The sequence below is a fragment of the Podarcis vaucheri genome, assembly GCF_965113315.1.
Source record: "Podarcis vaucheri genome assembly, chromosome: 3".
In the NCBI taxonomy this organism is placed as follows: Eukaryota; Metazoa; Chordata; class Lepidosauria; order Squamata; family Lacertidae; genus Podarcis; species Podarcis vaucheri.
Genome location: NC_138761.1, coordinates 74,841,209 through 74,863,014, shown reverse-complemented (window position 1 = coordinate 74,863,014; position 21,806 = coordinate 74,841,209). Strand labels below are relative to the sequence as shown.

Sequence of the window (21,806 nt, the reverse complement as noted above, 5' to 3'; positions counted from 1 at the left end):
TGGATTATCAAATGCTGCAGATTAACTACAAGGGATGATTGCCCTTCCCATGATGATATAGTATTTCCTTGTAAACTTCCTAGAGGTATTTGGTCTAGTCTAGTACTGAACAAGCAATTAAACATTAAACCCAGATGTGAAGGCAGTACAACTCCAGTATGTGTATCTGTGTGTGAAAGATAGCACATCCCTTGCCTGAAGGTGGGAAAATTAAGAGCTCCATCACTTCCTGGAGCCTGTGATCTGGGCTCTAAGACTTCCTGTTGCCGTAACCTGCTGTGAAGAGCCTGTGATATAAAGCGGGCAGGTAGACAAAGGCTTGAAACAAAGGTTGCTAGCCAGAGGATAGGTTGATCAAGGTGGCTCTCAGCATGGTAAGGAAAAAATGTTTTAAGCCTGAAAGAGGGGCAAACAAGAAAGCTGCTACTCAAGAGCAAGATTCTTCTGAAAGTCTGGTAGGTAAAGGGACTGTTTAAGTTCAAGGTCTGCATTTTAATCTACTTTTGGTTTTTTGCTCTGTTGGGGAATTTGCTGGATTTCTCAATTATGTTTTCCTTAAAATTCTCTCTCTCTCTCTCTTTCTCATTTTAGTAAACTTTTTCTACTATTGTAAATACCCTTATGCCTAGAAGCCATAACCTTCTCTACTTTGCGAACTTCAGGCAGACCCCAGGAAAGTGAAAATAAAAAAATTCCTTCCTGTAGCACCTTAAAGACCAACTAAGTTAGTTCTTGGTATGAGCTTTCGTGTGCATGCACACTTCTTCAGATACACTGAAGGAAAGTGGTTGTTGATTGATAAAGGACAGCCTGATAAGGCTCCTCTTCCCCTTTATCTTGTAGCATCAAGTTCTTGGAAGAGGCAAGGTGGGCTGAACAGAAGGGCACACCCTGCATATCCAGGAGTGCCTTACCCTCAGCCAGCATGTGACCCAGGATGGGTGGGAGGTGGCCATCGCTGAGGCAGAAGATCACGGGTGCAACTTTCAGAGTCTACCTAACCAGGTGCAGTCGGAGGACTGTACCCTGGAATTTGCTGCTACATCGCAAGAAATCTTGGCACAGAATTATTGGATCGCATGGCACAGCTGATTGGGCAACAAACTGTCTTGAGCCAATGAGAGTAGCATCCCTGGATTTTTAGGCAAATTTGCATCCACATCAGAACAAAGTATAGATAGTCATATTGGGCTATAAAAATCTAAAGTATAGCAATGTTTTTATTAGGAACAATCAGAAAACCTACTATTTCATGCTATTTTGCTTGGTCCCCTAGTAAAGATCTTGTCCTACTGTGCATTCAGCATCAGAGTAATTAAAGGCCAGGATCTCAAAACCAATGTTAAAGATGCCAAGGATTTGGGCATGACCAAATGTAATGTTTCCTTCGTTGCAACGCAGGTCCCCATCCAACATCTGAATGTGGCTGTTTGCGAACTCAAGCACCAAAGCTCATTAGGTTCATGGAACTAGTTGCACAGTCCTTTGGATCCCAGTCATAGTTAGGCTGCAATCCTATGCACAATTTTCTCGGAGTGAGCCCCATTGAAAACAATGGGAATTAATTCAGAGTAACACCTAGGATTGCAGTGTTAGTCTACATAAATGGTTTTCTCCAGAGATGACTTTGAAAAATTAATTTAAAATGCATACAAAGTTTAAATTTTGTACATTTTCTATGACAAAATTAAAGTCACCACAGCTCCTGTTGTAAAAAGAAGATAGTGCCCATAGCTCTTCTTTTCACTTGGATCAAAACACTTTGTCAGAATAATTGTTCTGTTACTGGACTTGGGGGTGGGGGTGGAGAGGCATAGGCAATGCTTTTCTGAACTAGAAGGGAAGGAGCAGCAGTAGGGTTTTTTTTTTTTAATCTCATAAAGTTGAACCAGAAAACTTAATCAAACCCTGCTTGACCTTGAAAACAAGATTAAGTGTTTAATCTAATCTGGAAACACAATGCTCTGAAGAAACATTGCTGGAACTGGAGACACTTAAATCAACCTTTGATAAAATAGTAACCCAGAGGGCAGCTTCCTCTTCATTCTTTGTCTGACCAGTATAAGCTCTCTTGATTAGTTAGAAGCCTGACCACATACTGATCTGCTTGACAGAAAAATAAAATGGAGGTCGGGGGGAAACCACCATTCCATTTTGCTTTTCAATCCATTGGGTAACTTAACCCTGGTTCCAAGCCTTGATGAGAGCTGTACACTGCTCATAGCCAGCCAAACCTATCACTATCACTGTTACTTCTGTGTATACACACACACACACACACACACACACACACACACACTGCCCTTCATTTGCAAATCTCAGGGCAGTTAACAACATTGATTCCCCACTCCCTCACCATAGTTTTGCCCTGTTGTAATTTTTTAATTTTCTCTTTAGAAGGCTCTTCCAGATTAAGATTAGAAACATCCTTGCCAACTGCTAATTCAGATCACAGAGCAAAGGGTTCCTACTTTAGGGAATTTCCTGGACACATCTGGAATACTGCAGGCGGAAGCAGTAAAAAAAGGTCTGGGAAAATGCGGACGTATGGCAACCCATGTCTGCAGTTATTGCGAATTTGCCAAAAAAAAAAAAAAAAGCTCAACGTGGCAACCATACCTACTTAGTCCTGAAACAACAAGCTGGACCCACACTTCCATGATCTGGCAGGAAGGGTAGTTTACCATCCATCTGCTGGAAATGGACAGGCAGACCTTAAAAGCCTCCCCCATTCATTCATTTCATTTATATGCCACAATTTTTTATTTAAAAAAAAAATCATGCTCAAAGCTGCTTACGACAGAAACTAGATGCATTTCAAACAAATATAACAACATACCAAGAAACTGCATTCCAATATTACAAATATAACAAGATCACTTAAACAACATGCAGCATTTGATAACAAAAACAACAAGGGAGCATCACAGTTCCACCTTGGTCCTAGAAACACTCCTCCCATGATGTTGCTCATGTGACTTCTTCCCACGTGACTTCTTATTGGATGCACGTCCAGTGCTGCATCTGCTTTTAAAGTAACACTTCCACATTTGGATGGCCATCTGTCACAGATGCTTTTGCTGAGATCCCTGCATTGCAGGGGGTTGGACTAGATGGCCCTTGGCATCCCTTCCAACTATGCAACTATTCCAACTATTCTATCTACAAATTTTGCCATAGGAGGCAAAAGGCTGCACGGCTGCCACCCCACCCCTCCAGTTGTGAACTCCAGGCATCCAGAGTCTAGTATTTTATTTATAACCTGCACTTTCATAAAATATATCAAAGAATCTGAGGGAGGTGCTGGAAGTTTTAAGTAAGAAAAATGCAAAATAGTCACCCAAACTATCAGCGCAAAAAATCCGCTTTCTTTCCTTATGCTTTTCTCTATGTGCCAAAAACTCCCTCCCTATCCTTATGCCTTTCTATGTATGCCAAGAGAACATTCCCTCAATTTTTTGGACACTGTCCCTACCTGTGAACTGGCACTTTGGTTAAGACCAGTGCTTTTTGGGGGGGACGCAGGGGTACGCATACCCCTAAACATTTTGTGAATCTAAGTTTGGCCTAAGTTTTTTTTTAGAAAAAAGCACTGGTTAAGACTGTATATATATATCTCTCTATATAGGCACCTATCACAGAAGGAAGAAGAAAGACCATTTAATTAGTGTCAGTAAAGCCAAGGGCAGTGTGTTATGGGCTGACCTAGCACAAGCACAGATCATGAAAGTGAGGCAGATGAGAAGCCACAAGTGCATTAGCAGTTACAGAATAATGTAATGAGAAAATGTTTATGGACTTGTGGAATGGTGCATAACTGCACTGGGAATTAATGTTTGCCATGGAAAGGAAGATGCACAATTCCACTCCAATTTGGTCCTTTTTCAGACAGGCTGTGCCTTCGGCCATCTGTTTCAGGTCCTATTCCAGCCTAGATTTTATTTCTCCTGGTTTGCTGGGTAAGAAATATGCTTCCTATATGTACTGTTTATAATGGGCAGATGAAGATGGGCTTTCTGCCTTTAAAGCAACACAAGTTTTGACGGGGGAAATCGTTTGGTTTTACAACTGCTTTCACAAACATGTTAGAATTTTCTTCATCCACCCATTCACATGTAGCCTAGAAACCTCATGAGTTATACCTGGCCTTGCCTTATACATCAGAGCCACTTCTTCCCAGCCCATCAAAAGCCTATATTCCCCCTGCTCCACTTCTCTCCCAGATTCTATATGTACCCTCCTGTTTACATAAGCTAACAGAGTCCATAATAGCAAGGAGTGTGTGACGCTGCTCCTTGGTTTCAGAAAGCAGAGGTTATGAATGTGTGATGCACACCTGAGGAAACCCTAACCCTTGGTTGTTGTTGTTTAGTCGTTTAGACGTGTCCGACTCTTCGTGACCCCATGGACCATAGCCCACCAGGCACTTCTGTCTTCCACTGCCTCCCGCAGTTTGGTCAGACTCATGTTTGTAGCTTCGAGAACACCGTCCAACCATCAAACCATTGCAGTAATATACCTGCAAATAACCCTTGGTTATTTGCAGGTACCGGTATATTACTCTCCCTCAGCTTGTGGGTTTTTGCTCTCCCTTGCACACCTTCCCTGACTGGAAAAACATTACTTGAAGATCTTTATGTTCATTGGATATGTGGGCATTCCACAGCGAATAATGTAATTCAATGAGTCCTGCATTTAAAAAAAAAAAAAACCCCACTTCGAAACCTTCAGTCATATTCAGTATACTTTTATTCAGGTGAATGGCTCCATTAACATCACTGGGATAGGTCATTTTAGTCAGAAGGCAGCCATCACGCTGAATTAAGACATATCCCATTGTGTAACTGCTTAGTCCATAACTGACCTCTGCAGCTGCAGCACAACCCTTGCCCATGGTATGTAACTTGCCACCTGACCCCTACATCTTAGCATCATTCAGGAACATACTGGGGAGGCGGGGATTACAAGCTGCAATACTGAATGATGGCAAGGATGAAGGAAGGGCTTCTTAGAGCATGCCTGAAACAAAGATTTGCCTTAATCTAAAACCTGAAAAATCTGAATGCAACCTTTGGGAAATGGCTCCTGCCCTCCTTCTTTCCTTCACCCTACAATTCAGCTAACATGGTCTTACAATGCTCCACTGTTCTGAAAAGAGAAAGGGTGCAACAGGAAGTGAGGTGTCAGGAGGAACCACTCAGAGTCCTCATTTACCTGCATTATTCTTGAAAAGCACAGTTGTGTCTGTCTCAGCTGGCATAAACCAGCGGGTGAACCCTACCTTTTTCAAGGTAGATTTATTACAATCCCATGTAGAATAGAGGCCCATATTTAAAAGCCTGAGATATTCTCATGCTAAAAATGAACTCATATAGAATTAAATGCTTACACTTTGGCAAATTACTGGCTAAGAATCTTACGAAAACAATTATGATTTTAGGAAGAACATAGAAACTGTGCTTTCCTGATATCTTTGATCCCTCTAGCTCAATGCTATCTAAACTGACAGGCAGTAATTTCTCAGGGTTTCAGACAGGGGTCTTTCTTAGCCTGACCTGGAGATAGGGAGTCCAGGTCCAAAGGAACACAGGGCTCCTCCACCAGACCAGTAACTTTTGGCTCATCTCCAAATTTGTCTTCTCCTGCTGTTCACTACAAGATCTCTGTGGTACTTGAGTTTGCTTTTCTCTTCCTCCCTCCCATCCTCATTTTTTGTGTCTTGTCTTTTAGCCACATGTCAGGGACCACCTTCTGCATAGGAGCCATCTCCTAGGGGGCCCTTAAAATATTTGAGGGGGCTGCCCCCGCCCCAAGTTGATGGGCATTGCCATTCAAATGGTGTGTGTGCCCCACGTCTTGTGATCAGTTATGCAGGGTGGAGCTTACCTGCCCCCCTCCCAATATTTTATTCAAGTTGGCACCCCTGATCTTCTGTCTGCATTTGTAAGCTACTCTGGTAACCCCCCTTTTTTTGGCTGAAAGAAAGATAAAAATGGCACATGACGATGACAATGATGATGATAGAGAGTGAAGTTCATCAGGTGTGGCTTGTCAACTTGGAGACTCCTTCTGCGTGAAAAATATCTTACCTACCACTGAGCCATAGTCCTTTCCTAAACATATTGACTCTGGTGTTTCAATAGGAAAACCTGGGTGTAGTTCAAAAGGAAAAGATGGAAGATGGGCTAGATTAGATTCAATGTTCATTCAGAAAGAAACAGATACCTTAATCAGGGAAGCATGACTTTTCACTGCGTGCGGTTTTGGTTTTCCATTCAAGCTTGTTACAAAATTAAATATTTAAAAAGGATATTTATTTGACTGCCTCAATTAGTTCTGTCAGGAACACACACTGTTTTATTATGTCTGAATGACAGTGTACCAATAGTCATTTCTACATTTGCAGAAATGTCTGTCAGGCCCATGGTATTTCAGTGGGTCAGCTGTTAGTATTTGACCACTTCTACTGTGACCAACGTTGTAGTGCAGCCTGTTTCATAATTTACTGATGGCACAGAATAGTTGTTGATAAGCCTTATTAGAATTCATTCATGCTTTTCAAGAACCAAAGCTAACTTTCACTTTGAAAGTCTAAAAGTTCTGTGCTGGCATTCTTGCTACACAGGAAAATGCTGATGAAAACAATGGCTGCTGAAATGGCAATTATTTGCTGAGTTGTTCACAACCAGATGTGATGAGGACATCTCCAGTAGATGTTACCTACTGAGCACTTGATGAAACATCTGTGTGATGTGACATTTATTACACTGCTTACTGGTTCACTGTAAGGGCAAACTGGGTTCTTACCTTCATAAGAGCACAGCGCCTTCAGTATCCAACAGGCAGGAGTGCTTTGTTCAGCAGGCCAGCAAATCTGCTGCTGTTGAAACAAATAAGAGGACAGCACAATGCGCATTTGATGCAGGAAGTATAGATTCCCTGAGAATCTTGCACTTCAGAACATCAAAATCTTGCAAACTGGAAACTCTCTCTCTCTCTCTCTCTCTCTCTCTCTCTCTCTCTCTCTCTTTCTAACTTATTAGACTAATGATGAATTATGCAAAATGGTTTGATTTGTTTTTGTTTTAATTACCAGTGTATTATTTTTTTAATAAAAAAACTATTAGTCTCATATACCTCCTAGCACTATTTATACCAAATAAAGTAGAATAATAAACAGCATTTCTATTTCAGCTTGTCTGTTCCTTAACATAAGAGAAACATATTTCTATGCCCTTTGGAAGCTGGCTGATGAATGATGAAAGAGGCATAAAGAGAATAGCACTGGATTTCAGAATTAAGTTACCAAAGCTAATAGTCAAATAAGAATCCATGTTGCATGGAAAAGATGGGCAGAGATGAGAGAAGCTGGGGTGAGTGAACCGCATGGATTTTTTGGCAATTGTTTTACTAGTTAAGGTTAGGGATGTGAGAGAAATCCAAGTCAGTTTACACTTAAAGGTGATCTTATCTGATTCACACTTTCCAGACTATCCATGAAGCATAGCCGTAATTTGAAATTTGCACTTTCCCAAATCTTGGAGTGCAGTTCTCCAGCCAAATGTGTACAGAAATGCATTTAATAGGATAAACTGTGCATATAAAGGAATATATTGGTGAAAACAACATACAAAAATACATTATATTAGGGGAAATTGCTTTTGCAAAAATGCATCCATTAGGAGAGATTTGCACTAAAACATTGAAGTTTCATGAGGACTTTTTTTAAAATCCTGAATTGATGTGGAAATATGAAGAACCAAGCATAAGACTGGAAAAATAAGAAACAGAGAAAAACCAAAATAGACATGTTTGCCCAGTTAAGAATGAGAAAATCTCCTCCCTTTGCAATAATAAATGTGAGAGGATAACAAATGTGAATTATCTTTTCCGAATGCTCTGGCAAATAAGTAGAGTCTTTTAAAAATGAAACAAGGATTAAAGGCCTGACATACTGATGTTAATTGAAGCACTGCTGAACGGACGTGCTTTTTAGCAGTGACAAATAATTTAGTCTTCTTGCTGGCTCCATACAGCTTGTTGGCTCCGTATGACTCTTCTAACTATGTATAAATTACTGGCTAAAGCTACAGAGTTCTATATCCCCACCCCTCCCATTTTGCAATAGTCTTTAAGTTGAGCAGCTTTGGCTAACGAGGAATCATGTATGGCACCCACAGAAGGCAAATTTAATATAGGCACTCTGAATACCTGCCTTTGCACAAATGTTGCTGTCTGTACTATTCGTGTCAATAATAATAAAAACACCTGTTAAAAACCCTGTTGACACTAATTCCGTGTCCAGCTGCTTGCACACTGCAAGCACAACTTCATCCTAAGCCTTCTGGGGGGGAACAGAAAAGGAACTGCTCTCTAGCAGGTCTTTCTCAGATGGTGGAAACTGGGCTAGCTTCATTTAAATTAAGCCACTTGTGCCATGCATGAATTGGATCCCAGCTGAGAACCAGTTTACTGCACATGTTCAGTATAGCTACTCAATGGACAAGGTGCCTAGAAGATAAATTACCTGAGAAGAAGCCGCAGGGAATAGGAAGACTGACTTTGAGGAACAATGTTTAAGGCTGCGGTCCAGTGTATGCTTACATGAGGTAATATTCTCCTCATTTAATTCCAGTTCAAGAGCCAACTTTGCCTCTGCCTTGCCCATCCCTCTCTGCCTCCTGGTAAGTAGCAGCGACTTATTTGACTGGTCTGGTCTATATATGGAGCAGAATTAGATGAGTATGAAGTGATAGGTTGAATAGTCTTACCTCAGGTTGTAAGTGAACAATCACATTTTTATTTTAAAAAAAAGTTTCCTTGGCAAAAAGAAAGAAAATAGAAAGAGAGCAGAGAAGGGAGTACAGTAATTATACTGGAACAATTCTTCCTGATGACCTAAAATTTACCTGTAAGGAGTTTTTTTTTGGGGGGGGTGTCACAGGTGGGAACATTCAAAAGTTTCACATATACACACAGAGAGACACACACCACCTGCAGCCTGAAATGGCATAGTTCCCTTCACCACTGTAAGGGGAAAGCTAAGCCCCAAATTTCATAAAAACATAGCAGAAGAGAAGCAGTATGTCTTTCATTATCCTTAACACAATAAGGCATTAACTTACCTGTCTGTAATCTATTTTTAAACCTTCTATGCCTACAAGAGATCCATGTTGAAACACACCAATGTGAAGAAACCAATTATCCACCAATACTAGCTGCGCTGCTAAAGAAAATGATGCCTTTTGAAATGCTATTTTTGCTAATGTAGGTGGACAATAAAAAGGAGAGCAAACTCTCAGGAATCAGCGGGAGTTTGAAATGTAGACAATTTGCTTTAATAGCAGTGTCCTCTTGGGAATATGTTCGAAGATCTCTGATCCTCCTGTCATTGATGTCTAGGAAGCATTTCCTATGGAAATTGAATTTTTAAAAAAGACCAAGCCCAATGAGGGAAATGTTGAACTAGATGTAAACCTGTGAGAAACTCCACGGCTTTGATTATACAGAGACCGCTGGAATTTTGGAAATGTGGTTCTTTCATTGTGCCAGCCATGCACTCCAAAACAGACCCCCCCAAAAAAAAATACTAAGGGACACCCAGTTTTCCTTTATATCATCCTGTAGGGTCACACTCAAACTCTGAATTCAATAACCAGAGCAAAATCTCTCTGCAAAACATTTTCTCTCCAGTATAGCTGACACCCAGTTATTGAACAGGCATAGGACTGAGCTGTAAGTCCTACAGATGTCAGTGGTTCTTTCTTCCAATTGTGCATAGGACTGTAGCCTTAGGAAGGAGCACCAGTTCAATTCAGTGGACTTGTAAATGAGTTAAAATGAAGGGTAAAATTTTCACTATACACAGCGAGCTGTTCAAAGGCTATTTAAGCTTGTTTGGCATAGCAGTGCAAGAAAGTGGCGCACAGCATTCTCAAGGACGTTTTCAAAGTCACAGAGCAACGCAGAAGCAGCCTTAAGGTTAGCATCCTTACCCATTGCTTCATTACATGTCCAAGGTTTTGGCTATTACACAACACAGCCCTGCCGTTCAGGGGATAGTGCTGAGGTTTGGTTTTACCTCAAAAGAGTAGCGTGGCAATTAATACATTCCTGTCACTTTGAAAAGACATTGGGTTAACTCAGATGCAATCAAACTTACTGCCAAAGGGGAAAACAAATAAGGTAAACACCAAAGCCACTTGCTACAAACACATGACAAACCCTATCGAGCATGAGAATTCTCCTGAAACAACCATTTGCAATTGCCTTTATGAGAGGGGAAGGGTCTCTGAACGCAGCATGGAAGCTTGGATTGACAAACCAACTTTTTGCACATCCATCAACTGGCTGATTCATGAAGCATTTCTGACTAGAAGGGACCACACAATGGTTCTTGCGATCACACTGAAAGTTGCGAGAAATCAAATTTAATTTGCATTACAATGCACCATTTTAAAAATTGCATTACAAAGTAGTCCTCTCACAGGACTCCCGTGACTTCCTTTCCACTTATTTGAAAAGCAGACAGCAGACAGTGAACTTAAGCAGAATTTAAGAGGCACCACATTCATTTTTACCCTAAAATGAAGCCAGGACTCATGAAGTAAACACAAACTAGGGGAGGGAGTCAATATTGTGCAGACATCATAAAATTACTGCAATCCCACAAATTGTAAAACTGGCATTTTGTACAGGAAGGAGAATACATGTGTAACATTTTTAAAGGGGAATGGTACTGAGTTTAAAGCACTATATTCAGTCCAAATGTACTTTTCTTCTCTAGGGTTGAACTTTTGCAGGGAGTATCAGCTTTGCAAGTGAGAATCAGTAACTGTGTAGGATTCCAATTGGCTGCATTCATGTGTCATAACAAAAAACTGCTCTATTATTTTTTTAAAAAAAAAAAGTTTCCTTTTAAAAAATTAATAAGGCAATGGATGAACAGATAAAATATGAATATTTCAGCAGTGGTTTAACATTTTAAGAAGGTGGACAGTTCATCTGAAGCATGATAATGAATGTTTGTCACTGCAAAGCCATGAGGAACCATACTTATCCCACAGCTAAAGGGTATGCAGTGATCTGTTTTTTTATATTGTGTTTACATCACCCTAATAGGGTAAAATAATGACATAAAGTACCAAGACTGGATTACTGCAATGTGCTCTTTGTGAGACTTCCCTTGTGCTTGATCTGGAAGCTGCCCTGGTTGCCGATTTGCTACTGGACCAAGTTCAAGGTGCTGCTACTAGTATATAAAGCCTTCAACAACTTGAGACCAGTACCTGTTAGATAGATCACCTTACTCCTTACTCAGGTGCTTTTGCTGTACTCTTCTCAGAGCCTGCTAAAAACCCCTTTTAAAAAGCCTGCTGAAACACGTAGAATGTTGGTGCGTGTTTTAATTTGTTTGTTAGCATGCACCTGGGTGTGAACCTCCCCCTGGCAATTCCTACTGGTTGCCCAGCAGGCAGACTGGGTGGAATCCCAGTGCAGGATGTGGGCTGCCTAGAATAAGGTTACCAGATTTTTTTCAATGAATCCAGGGACACTTTTGAACTTCCTACTAAATAGATGGATTTTGTCAGAGGACTGATTTGTAAATCCGGGGACTGTCCCTGGGAAACGGGGAAATCTGGTAACCTTAGCCTAGAAGCAAGAGAGGATCCTTGCCTTTATGCAAGATCAAACCTCAATGATCCTGTACCCAATGAAGTTTTGGCCTCGTTGATCTTGTACATGGTTCTAGTCTGCTTCCTGCACTTCTGCCTCTCTGCGCACAGCTATATTTCTGGTGCATAGACTTACATATTCAGATGGGAGTGTCAGGATTGTGGCAAGTGCTCTTTCCTTACATTAAAGGATGATTATGCCAAACAATGAAATGATTTCACCATTTTTTAGGAGAAGGTTTCAGTTGAAAGCAAGAAAGGAGAAAATGTATTATTTAATTTCAAGAGTTAATTGACTGGCTGAAAGAATGGCATTTGACTTCAGAAGCCCTTGAATCAGAGACTCAATAAAACAAATATTTGCCTCCATGATGGCCCAGCTTCCCAAATTCATGCAGTTATTTTCTGTTAGTGTTAAGGGGCCTTGAAAATATCAATACTAGGCACGTTACTGATGAACTAGGCCCATTGTGAAGTATTTTGTAATGCTACACTTAGCTATGCCGCTAACTTAATATGCAAATAAATTCAAGTATTTACTGAGCCATGAGAGAGCTACTAGGCACATCTCTCATCGTCATTGATAGGGAAAATAGATGGAGGCTACCAAATGGAATCAGGAGATAAGATATATGCAAAATATTTCTCTGTTGCAAAGGCAAAGTGCACAGCTGCAGCAACATTAAGGATAAATAGATTTTTTTCCCCATGATAGTCTCTTATGAACATATTTTTCTCTCTGTGTGTAAGCAGTTATAAGCTGTGCCATTTTCAGATCATAGAGTCACTTGTAGTCTACAAATCTCTCTTCACTGGGCTGGACAACATCCCCGCCCAGCTCCTGAGGTTTCAAAACACTGCTCTATAATCTCAGGGCTCATCCAAACTTCTGCTTGTCCCATGCCTAGAAAACGTGGAGCTCAGTGGTTTTCACCTTGTCCCATTCATTTCCCAGGAAAAACCCACTCTTTGGTGCTAAATCAGAGCAGACCTCAATCTAGAGCACCCCCAAATTTCCGTTTGCTTCGATTGAGTGCTAAAGAGCAGTTTTTCCTGAGGGGAAACCGTGGGACGAGAGGAATTGGTGGATAAGCCCTTAGTCAAGTTGCCTCTGCAGCAAAACATGGTAGTGTGGAATGCCTCTGCTCAGGGTCCAGCTTAAACACCCATGCCATTATTATTATTATTATTATTATTATTATTATTATTATTATTATTATATTTATATTTATACCCTGCCCATCTGGCTGTGCACCCCAGCCTTCTTCCAGGATATGCCATAGATAGATCTGAGCATGTCCATCAAATAGACAGCAGAAGATTCTAGTTCCACACCCCACAAGTGCACTAGAAGCCACTAATAGGCAGCCATCTTCTGATGCTTCAGATGCAAATTGTGCATAGAAACTATTTTTAAAAAATCAGAAAATTAATTACAGACCTGGAGATAATGTGATGACTTGCATTCTGTTACTAGTACAGTACAGTCACAGAAGCTTGATGCATATCCTGTATGCTTTTCCTGTAATAAAGATCTGTCAATCATCTTTCACGAAACAATGAATGTAGCAATAGCTAATCTTTTTAAAGTTCCTTCACAATCTCTGGTTACCTAGGCGATACCTGTGATTAGAAGATTCCTCACAACATTAGCATTTTCCAATACTCAAAGTCCACTTGTAGCACACTGCTATAGACTTGACTATTTCTCTCTCAAATAGCATTTCTCCTCAGGGAAATTCCCACAGATGGTGCTGGGAAATGGCACCGTCTTATATATTTTATAAGAAGCTATGGGATTTAATAGAGAAATCCAATCCTAGTATACCATGCATATGTATACCATATTCTATATACTAAGAATTATCTCTTAAGTTCTATAGGAGGTGCCTTGCTATGATTTTAAATCTTAAGTTCCCCTTCAAATTTGGAATTTGAAAGGATGATTCTCTCACCTTTGTTTAGCAACCTTTTGACTCATTCTCATTGTCCAAATACAATCTTATCCACCTGCCTACAAAAAAGCAGGGGGGGGGGAGTTACCTATATCAGCAGTTGCTTCACAAACAGCAAAACTGGGGTGAAAAACTAAAAGTTCATACTCACATACCCTTAATTAAGTCTTAATTTACTGAAATCTGTAAGGGTTTAATTGATCCGCATGCACATTTATCCTATTTATTTCCCCTGTACGGTTCTGTATTCTCACAAAATTACACACCAAAGCATCTCATTCTGGATGACCAATATATTTGTATCTTCAGAGTATTTTCTACATACACAGAAAAATCTGTTTTAAAATGTGTTTTAAATGGGGAGGTGAACAAATCACTGTTTCACTTATCAGCATATTAATACACCTCTATATTAACAACAACTTATTTCAAACATTCGTGCCATTTGGGCAAGGAAGTAAATAGATATTTTCTCTTCATTCCCATCTTTTGGAGCATAAAGAGGAGATATTGCTAAATGAATAACAGAATTTTTAGAAGACCCGTTTAACAGGAATACACCTATATTTCTATACATATATACACACTAAAAAAAATCCTTCCAGTAGCACCTTAAAGACCAACTAAGTTAGTTCTTGGTATGAGTTTTCGTATGCATGCACACTTCTTCAGATACATACCAAGTATGTAGTTCTCATACCAAGAACTAACTTAGTTGGTCTTTAAGGTGCTACTGGAAGGAATTTTTTTATTTTGACTATGGCAGACCAACACGGCTACCTATCTGTAACTATATACACACTAGTTGTTCTGTTCTGCTGAGACACATATGAATGTTTGGCTACATATCCCTTCTGGTCACTAAATTATACTAAACATCAGTTCAGCAGGTATCAGGTCAGCAACTAGATTTTTTCTGGACAGCCACTCTGAGAAAGGAGTGGAGTAGCAGACATAAACCACCACCACCCCTCTCCAGAGGGCTGGCTTCCAAGGCCTAACGTCCCTGGTGCCTCTCTGGGTTTGTGAGGTATTCCTCCTGGCCCAGGGGCTTCTGATCTCTGAAACCTACTGCTATGCAAATTTACTCTGCACCTTTCAAGTAGCCCTGTTTCAAGGCTACTTCATCTTGGCAAAATTAGCTGCTCAAGAATGAAGACTGAGAAGCTCATTGAAGCCTGGTGTGAGCTGCTGAGACTGCTTTATATTGCAACTCAACCCAAATTTAGCATTTCACCACTCAGCCTACAGAGCGGTCCTTTCTATCTCTTAAGCTGTAACTAAGTGATGCAGAAGACATTCTATGCACCATATACATGTTAAGGAAGGAAGAGTAAAGCTTTGAGATATTAGACTGAATTGCACAACACTATAGTTTTCCAGTACACATCTGTGTGACTGTATAAATCAGATATTGGGTGATATCCAACAGTAGTCATAGGGTAGATCCACCGAAATCAATGGAGTTAAATGACTTAAGTTCATTGATTTGAACAAATGTACTCTGAATATGACTAAGTTGGATATCAGCCATCGTTGCTAGTATAATGGAGAGAATGCTTAGTGTGACTCTTAGATACTGAGGATTTTATTCAGATTCCTGTTAGGTATATATTTCTTGTCTTTGAGGAAAACTGCTATAAATAACAAAATGAAAAATAACTTAAAAAAAATAAAACCGGAACATTCTCTCAGCAATCCTTATACCCTCTTTGTGAGTCACAGCAGTATTATTATCCCCACAAACTACATATTTGGAAGGAGGGCAGAGCAGACTGAGGAGTGGCTTGCCAAAGATTCCTTAATTGATAGCAAACATGATATTTGACTACATTGTGTACATTCTTTACCTTTAAAGCACATTCAAACCATGTTCCTTCCCTCAAAGAAGAGAAGAAGAAGAAGAAGAGTTTGGATTTGATATCCCGCCTTTCACTCCCCTTCAGGAGTCTCAAAGCGGCTAGCATTCTCCTTTCCCTTCCTCCCCCACAACAAACACTCTGTGAGGTGAGTGGGGCTGAGAGACTTCAAAGAAGTGTGACTGGCCCAAGGTCACCCAGCAGCTGCATGTGGAGGAGCGGAGACGCGAACCCGGTTCACCAGATTACGAGTCCACCGCTCTTAACCACTACACCAAACTGGCTCTCTGGGCACTGTAGAATTCTGGGCACTGTAGTTTAGCCCTCACAGAGTTACAGTTCACAGCAACCCTTAACAAACTACAGTGCCCAGAGGTTTTTTTAGGCAAAGAATGTGTTTCAAATGTGCTTTAAGAATATACTATGTATACAGTCCATGTCTCTTAGCCACTATGTGACAATTGTTCTTACCATTAGCCTAAAAGATACAAGCATTTTAAATGTGGGCTCAAGCTTGCAGGTTCTGTTCTCTGTTTTATATATATTTTTAAAAAAACAAAAACAAACATAAAAATCCTGAAATATTTAAACACCATGGCATGTTGTCATGGGTCTATTCCTGTTGTAATCTTGATCTTCCAATTGCCTTAAGCACTCCAAGTCAACAAAATAAAACAAAAATCCCAATTTCATAAGACAAAAGAAGGGACATGCAAACATAAGAAAACTCCTGCTAGATCAGTCCAAAAATCATCTTCCACCATCACCATCTTCCACCCTGCAGTGGCCAAGCAGGTGCTAAGATGTGAAGGCAACAATCCTATCTTGTCTCTAGAATCTAATACTAATAATCAGAGCTACTGCATCCAAACATGGAGGTTTCATTGAGCTATCATCGCTAACTGCTGTTAATAGACCTATGCTCCATGTGTAGGTCTAACCCCCTCTAAATCTACATTGGATGGGGGGGGACTTTACTACCATTTTATGGTTTTACCAATGCAACCTGATATTAATTTATGGATAAGCAAAATGAGTCCTGCGTAGTTGAAAATATGCAGGGGGGAGAGAGAGAGAGAGAGAGAGAGAGAGAGAGAGAGAGAGAGAGAGATATGCAGGTTTTATATCCTCATAGCGTCTTTCTAGTACGGTACTGGATCCAAAACTTTGAGTGGATAGTGAAAAATGTAACTGAACAATGCAGGCTGCAGGCAAGCAAAAGGGTGGGGTGTCACTGTCTGTAGTTTCCTTATGCCAGCTCAAAATAGTATCATTGCTAGGGTTGCAAAGGGAGGGGAATTTGTATGAAAGCAGAAAGGATGCTATGCCACTTTCAAATAACTGTTCTCTATTTGGGGACAGTAAAGAAGGAGTAAGGGTCAAAATTAACTGGGGACAATCCCCAGGTAGAGGTATCAGTTAAGCTGTCTTGGTAAGTGCCTGAGGGGGTGGGATATCACTTATTGGTTGTGTGGTCACCTTTTGTTCATTCACAGTATAAACTGTTGCTGAAGGCTGTTCAAACTCACAGATCAGCTTGTAGTATTAATTCCGTTCCCCATGGCATTCACCTGTGTATTACAAAGCATTCTGGTTACAAATGCTTCAAACAGGTCTCTGAAGACGCAGATATCAAATCTATCCAGCTGCCACATTTGTACAAGCCTGTGTGTCAGGATTGATTCCGACAAGAGATTAGACTCAAATTTTTGATCTAGCCCAGGAATTTTTGATCAAGCCCAGGACATAGACTCATGCTTTTTCTCCAGGAGTGGAAATCTAACCACTCTTGACAAAATTGTATAGAGAAAACAACCACCGTAAGACAATTCTTTGAAACATACACATGGGAGTGAATAAGCAAGAAATATATTGAACCTAATATTGCCAAAAGCAGGTATTTTAAAGGTCAGCAAATCCTCTGCTGGAGGAATATGCTACTGAAACATTTTCTGCCTGGTCCACAGATAGGTAATATCAGTGCAGAAGCACAGAATTTATTGGACATAAACTCAACCTGCATCCAACTTCTCAAGCTCTGTTGGCTTCAGGATCAGAGCCACCAATTCACATCAGCATCAGATTTGTTCCTAAAGACTTGTCCTAAACTCAAGACAGTAATGACTGAATCTCTGCGAAAGCTGCAAGCCATTCAGTCCAGCTAAATCCTCTGATTTTCAGGTTGCAGCTCTATATATGCACAGAACAAACACTCGGCATTTTCTACTCATTCACTCCTGTTGTGTCTGCTTCCCCCCACCCCCCAACCTCTTTTTTTCTGCGGAGCCAACCTTAGAAGCCCAGAGCATATCATATTTTAATTTTATTTTTAAAAGCATCCACCCATCAAGAGGCTGCTTGACCACAAATCCGCAAGCATTTTGTTTAAAAATAAAATTTGAATTTCAGGAACATGTTACACATGAGCAGGAAACTCCATATTATTCCTCCTTAATGAGATGAACCTATTCACTGAAAGCCCATTCATCGACTCGTATTTACAAACGGGGGTGGGGTGGGGGGAGAGAAGCAACTTTGAGAGATGCTCATTGTTCAATTACTCATTGATAATCCCCTTGGTCTAAGGTGGAAGGTAATTACGTTAGGGGCATCGGAGAGGCTTTTTCATGCAACAGATGCATTTCCCCTGACTCAGACGAAGACTCTTTTTGTTTCTGGGTGTTCCACTCCATAGTCATCAAATACACATTTCCATATACATTTTAAAACATGTAAAATGATATAGTGCAGGTAAACACAGCCAAAGCTAAAAAAAATGGTATTCTCTGTAAGTTCTATGTTTTACACTCTCCAAGTTAAAATCATCATGCTTAAAATATATACAGGGCTTCCTGTGAATTTCAGTAAGGGTACATCAGCATAAATATTCAGGTATAAATAGATCAGTTTTGGACAGAATGTTTAAAGGGATTCATAGCCGTAACAGCAAAATCTAGGCTATAACCACACTGTTTATATTCTGGTATAAGCAGTTTTCAAAACACACACACACCCCTTTACTTGTCAGAAATGGGGAAAGTCCACTTCGACAAACATATGAAAAACCTTCAAGCCATTCATTTATCATCAAAACCACAGAATTAACTACACACACACACACACACACACACACACACACACACACACACACACTCTTTGTTTGATACTGAAAAAACAAAACATGCAGAAGGCTTTAATAGGATGCCTTTCCATACGGAACTGTTCCAAAGACAGTACTGATAATTAGCATTAAGGTGGTTAAACTTAAGGCTTGAGTGTTCCCTGAAATTGTACACCAGGATATGTGCATATGCATACATGTATGAATCACATTAAAAGGCTGTAGAAATATTGAAGTCGATAGCATGGCATGCCGATATAATGACAGCTGATTTTTTAATAACGGGATGACCCAGCAGCAGCAGCAACAAAGCACAGGAAAAACAACCACCACAACAACAACCCCCCTCCCCTTACCTATTGCTTATGTTTTAATGATGGATCAGCTTCTTTACAGACACCAGATATTTTGGCCCAGAGAGTAGAGGACTTGGAGCACGTGCACGCAGACCGTTCCACAAGCCATTTTCCCCCTGTCCGTTAGCACACCGTACATCTCCAGCAGCTCCGCTCTCCAGCTGCAAACATCTCATTAGACTAATGCATTCAGCACAGGCAGAAAACTCGATTTACCATAGCTACAGCAATGAATTTCCATTACGATGACAGCTTCAACCACATCATGTCCGGAAAACCAGCCAACCACTGCCTTTTAAAGAACACACACACACACATTTTACAAGCAGAAAATGAGGCCTGTGTGTGTGTGTGTGTGTGTGTGTGTGTGTGTGTGATGCTGTGCTGTGCTGTGTTTTCTTCCGCTCGCTGCAGCTAAACTAAAGAGGGAGGGATGTGTCACGTTATAGAAAGTCTGCATAAATAGGTAAAAAGCATTTGTACTTTTAAAATAATGTCCCTTACAGTAACAGGAATTCTTTGACAATGATTACAGTGGGTGTTAGGAACCTCTCTCTCTCAATCTTTTTCTCTCTCTCTCTTTCTCTCTCTCTCTTTTTTTAAAACTATCCCTCCTTTGTTGCCATAGTAACCAGACTGTATCATCATCTCTTTGTCCCAGTCATGCAGCAACGTGGCCCAGTATTGCGCTTTATACGACATCAGCGACATGAAGGATCTGTCGTTCGTTCGACTGGCGATAACGACAGCAGGCGGCTGTGGCTTTTGACGCAACAAATGTTTTCCTCAGTTAATGGCACTGTTTATGCAGGCTAGCCATTTTATGTACTGATGCTTGTGCTCCCGATCTAGGGTGTATCAGGTGCGTACAATGCAACAGTGATGGGCACAAAACCCTATCTACAAAAGTTGGTTAAAATAGCAGGCGAGGGTAGGCAGGATGGAGCCCAGGGAAGTTGCTCCCCTTTCCATCTTCATCACAGTCTCCCTGAGTGAGGAGGAGATCTTATCTTCATTCACCTTCCAAGGCATAGAACAGGCCAGTAGCATTTGAGGAAAACTTCCTGCAAATAAAATTAAACAACAATCATCCTTCCATGTACCACTGTGATGTCTGTGATTAGATTAGTTTTTATTGTGGCTTTAAAAAAGAAAAGAGTGTGACATCTATCATTCACTACATAGGCTTATATATAATTTGCTGCATTAGATTTGTTATAAATTCAAAAGGCAGTCCCCAGTAATACAGTGGTGCCCCGCAAGACGAATGCCTCGCAATACAAAAAACTCGCTAGACGAAAGTTTTTTCCGTTCGCGATTTGCCTCGCAAGACGAATTTCCCCTATGGGCTTGCTTCGCAAGACAAAAACGTCTCGCGACTTTTTTTCTTTGTTTATAAAGTTAATTTATTTTCCCTTAAATTTTTGAACTGCTCTTTACAGTATGTGTGACTTTAAAGAGCAGTTAATAAACTGTTGTTGTACCAAATTTGGCTTTGTTTGGACTTTTTTTGACCATAGGAACGCATTAATTGATTTTCAATGCATTCCTATGGGATTTCGTGCTTCGCAAGACGAAAAATTCGCTAGACGACAAAAATTGCGGAACGAATTAATTTCGTCTTGCGGGGCACCACTGTATAGGCCTCTTTGGAGAGAAATGTTAGACAAAAATGAACACAGCGTTGTTGGTTCAGACCAAGTTCCATATAATCTCGCATTTTGTTTACAACCAGATGCTTCTGGAAAGCTTACAAGCAGGACATGATGTTTCAGGGTTTTCGAAACTTGTGTCTCCAGCTGATTTGGACTGCAAGTCCCATCAGCTCTAGCTAGTAGGACCAGTGGTTAGGGATGATGGGAATTATAGTTCAAAAACAGCTGGAAGCCCTGTCCCCAGCATCTGATAATTAGAGGTATAACTACAACATGGAAGTTATATTCCTCCACCAAGGTTAACAGGCCTCGGAAGACCTATCCTCTGTGAAATTAATTTTGCATTGAGTACTTTCTTTTGCCTATCACCACCAGTATATTTACTGCTGCAGTAGTATACACTTATATATGCTATTAATGAACTTCATCTCTGAGAAAGCACACAAAAGTAGCCTATAGAGGTTTGAGCAGGCTCAGTAGCCACGATATGCTGGGTATTTGTCAGATGGACTGACAGAAAACTGGAGAGAAAGAGGAACGGAATGGAGTAACTTAGAAGACGTTATGGCTGGCTGGACTATACAAGTTGCAAGTCCCACTTGTGAACAACCTTGCTGGTTAACTCTGAGTTCTAGACCCAAGAACATGGGAGAAAAATAATTATATACATTTTCTCCACATTGTATACTGGTTACTAGGGTTGTCATATTTCAAAAAGCTTTTTTTAGGAAGACATGTAGCAGCTCTACTGGTTACAGCTCATGGTAAGTGTGGGTTGGGCTTAACCTTAAGTCTGAGTTCATATGGCATGCAAAGCCAATCCTTAGTTTAGCTTTGCTTGACATTGCTGTGTGTTCGCAATGGGGGGGTGAATTCTTTGAATGCCAAGATCAAAGTTTGGGGCAAGTACTCTTTGGTGAGAGAACCCATTTAAAATCACGAAATGTGCAGTAAAGTGTGGAAATATAGGATGTTAGATGTTTAAAATAGGTCATTGTGAGTTCCTTCTGAAGTTTTCCTTTTTCCCTTGCATAGAAAAAGACCATGCATTTAGTATGTTAAAAATGGTTTACTTACAAAGGTTTACTCTCCAAAGGTCAGGTTCATGTGCTTTTCCATACAGCATTCAGAAAATATTGCACAGGCAGTAAAACTTAGCTTACTTAGAGTGGTTACAGTTCCTAA

General features: G+C 40.4%; 1 protein-coding gene across 2 annotated transcripts in view; it reads right to left on the bottom strand.

Annotated features, from left to right (window-relative positions):
- SCML4 (Scm polycomb group protein like 4) overlaps positions 1–19,519 on the bottom strand; it is a 71,136-nt gene extending 51,617 nt beyond the window's left edge. The window contains exons 1-2 of one of the 2 annotated variants that reach the window (XM_082216667.1): positions 18,967–19,519; positions 6,808–6,880 (exon numbers count right to left, since the gene is read on the bottom strand). The gene's annotated coding sequence lies outside the window, so the exon portion shown is untranslated. The remainder of the gene's footprint in view (positions 1–6,807; positions 6,881–18,966) is intronic. The other variant, XM_082216666.1, reaches the window with a different exon arrangement.
- Between the last annotated feature and the right edge of the window lie 2,287 nt (positions 19,520–21,806).